Source organism: Dasypus novemcinctus, chromosome 14 (genome assembly GCF_030445035.2).
Source record: "Dasypus novemcinctus isolate mDasNov1 chromosome 14, mDasNov1.1.hap2, whole genome shotgun sequence".
Classification (NCBI taxonomy): Eukaryota; Metazoa; Chordata; class Mammalia; order Cingulata; family Dasypodidae; genus Dasypus; species Dasypus novemcinctus.
The window spans coordinates 59,008,147-59,011,119 of NC_080686.1; the positions used below are offsets into that span (position 1 = coordinate 59,008,147).

General features: G+C 40.7%; 1 pseudogene; it reads left to right on the top strand.

The window, feature by feature from the left end:
- The first annotated feature begins 873 nt into the window (after positions 1-873).
- Positions 874-1,901, top strand: LOC139436410 (histone-lysine N-methyltransferase SETMAR-like; annotated as a pseudogene).
- The last annotated feature ends 1,072 nt before the right edge of the window (positions 1,902-2,973 follow it).

Consider the following 2,973-nt stretch of genomic DNA (forward strand, 5'->3'; position numbering starts at 1 on the left):
TTTGCAGTACCACAGCAGCAAGAGAGTTTGTTTGCCGTTTTAGGACTTCTAAGGCGCAGCTGGTTTCTTCTGGGCTGTTAGCTGGCTTTGGGGAGAGATTGTAATAGACAATGGGGTTTGGTATGAATTACCAATCCCAGTTTTCCATGGTGTTGGTTATGCCTAAAACAGCTAAGAGGGGGTTGAGAGGATGCATTGCCCTTTTAGTTATTGTATAGGGAGAAACTATAGGAAATGAAAACAGACAAGATTTCTTAAGGGGTGTTTGGCTTGCCCTCCCCCTAGCAATAGGCGTTTGGGCTGGAGTTAGAGGGAAGAGCTGGCTTTGACACAGACACTACCTAGCTTTGTCTCTTGAAGAGATGTTTCAGGCTGTCCAATGACTGGCACATGTATGTCCCATCAGGTCCTTCAGGTGAGCTGGCACTTCCTTGGGCAGCTGACTTCACTTGGGCTAAGTGCACCCAGCTGGCAAGTCCTTTAACTTTAAAGGCAGTTCCTGATGAGGGTCTGGGAGCACCACTCACTTATATTTCTCCAGGCAATGGTTCATCAAATGAAGATGGAGGAAGTGCTGGATTCCTCTAGGTTCTTGGCTATGATGCATGAAAGAATTTATGAACATGCCAGTTTAGTTAGGCCAGTAAAAAGAATTTATATGGGAAATGGGGAAAAGAACAGTGCTTGCTGAGAAATGAGAAAGATGGAAATACACACTAAGATTTGGTGCGGCCCCTGTAGGCAGAGAGAGCCTGGCATATATTCTTAAATAAATGTGGTTATATTATACATCATTTTAATGTGCATTTCTTGCTTTATGTTTTTTTGCTAATGACTTTTTACTTGCTATTCATTTTATATTTATTTTAGACTATGGAAGTGATGTTAGACAAAAAGCAAATTCAAGAGATTTTCTTATTTGAGTTCAAAATGGGTCTTAAAGCAGCAGAGACCGCTTGCAACACCAACAGTGCATTTGGCCAGGAACTGCTAATGAACATACTGTGCAGTGGTGGTTCGTGAAGTTTTGTAAAGGACACGAGAGCCCTGAAGATGAGGAGCGTAGTGGCCAGCCATTGGAAGTTAACAATGACCAATTGAGAGCACTCATAGAAGCTGATCCTCTTACAACTATACGAGAAGTTGCTGTAGAAATCAACGTCAACTATTCTATGGTCATTCGGCATTTGAAACAAATTGGAAAGGTGAAAACGCTCAATAAGTAGGTGCTTCATGAGCTGACTGAAAATTTTTTAAATCGTCGTTTTGAAGTATTGTCTTCTCTCATTCTACACAACAGCGAACCGTCTCTCGATCAGACTGTGACGTGCAATGAAAAGTGGATTTTATACGACAACCAGTGATGACCAGCTCAGTGGCTAGACTGAGAAGAAACTCCAAAGCTCTTCCCAAAGCCAAATTTGTGCCAAAAAAGATCATGGTCACTCTTTGGTGGTCTGCTGCCAGTCTGATCCACTACTGCTTTCTGAATCCCAGCGAAACTGTTACATATGAGAAGTATGCTCAGCACATTGAGGAGATGCACCGAAAACTGCAATACCTGCAGCCGGCATTGGTCAACAGAAAGGGCCCAATTCTTGTCCATGACAACACCTGACTGCACGTCACACAACCAACATTTCAAAAGTTGAATGAATTGGGCTACGAAGTTCTGCCTCATCTGCCATATTCACCTGACTTCTTGCCAACCAACTACCACTTCTTCAAGCATCTCAACAACTTGTTGCAGGGAAAAATGCTTCCACAACCAGCAGGATGCAGAAAATGCTGTCTAATAGTTTATCAAATCCCGAAGCATGGATTTTTATGCTACAAGAATTAACAAGTTTATTTCTCATTGGCAAAAATGTGTTGATTGTAATGGTTCCTATTTTGATTAATAAAGATGTTTTGAGCCTAGTTATAATGATTTAAAATTCACAGTCCAAAACCTCAGTTCCTTTTGCAACAATATCCTCCAGCTAACATTAACCAGCCATAATCATATTATAAATCACCAGTGTTTTTTACATTCATTAGAATGTGCTACCATCAATACCATCTATTACCACATATTTACATTTGACCTTATTAAGCATTCTATATACATCTAGCATCATCTCTCCCTTCTCATCCCATATTACATCTCCCACAGACCTACACTTCATTGCCCAACTCTCTAAGTCTATTCATTGTATTTAGTTCACATCATTGAGACCATACAATATTTGTTCTTTTGTGTCTGACTAATTTCACTCAACATAATGTCCTCAAGCTTCCTCCATGTTGTCATTTGTTTCCCCAATCGATTTCTTGTTACAGATGAATAGTATTCCATTGTATGTGTATACCCATCTTGTTTATGCATTCATCAGCTGATGGACACCTAGGTTGTGTCCATCTTTTGGCAATGATGATGAATGCCACTGTGAACATCAGTGTGCAATATTTGTTCATGTCCTTGCTTTCAGTGTATGGTATTGAATAAAACCATTTGACATCTAAGTTCCTCTTGGAGATGAGTTGTTAGCCTTCTGCGAAGTATTTGTGTTTTATGAGAAGAAAAGACCCGAATCTCTTTACAGAGATTCTTTACCCGAATCTCTTTACAATCCCAGACCATCCTAAACACTGTGTTTATTCAGGCAACAAACAAGGTAAAATGAGTGGCCATTCCCAGTGTGCCTGAAATCATGCTCCTCCCATGAGTCCATGCAGTTTAAAACATTCCTCACAATTGTCCTTGAAACCTTTTCCAGAAAAGTTAAAACAGCACCCAGGTGTCTAATCACTTTCCTGCCTATCATTTTACTGTGGGAGATCTATTCTCCAGAGTAAAGTGTTAGGGGTGGAATCCTGTCCCCCAAAAGACATGCCCAAGTCCTAACCTCCAGTCCTGTGTCTGTGAACCTGTTTGTAAATAGGACATCTGAGGATGTTATTAAAGTGAGGCCAAACTGAAGGAGGATGAGC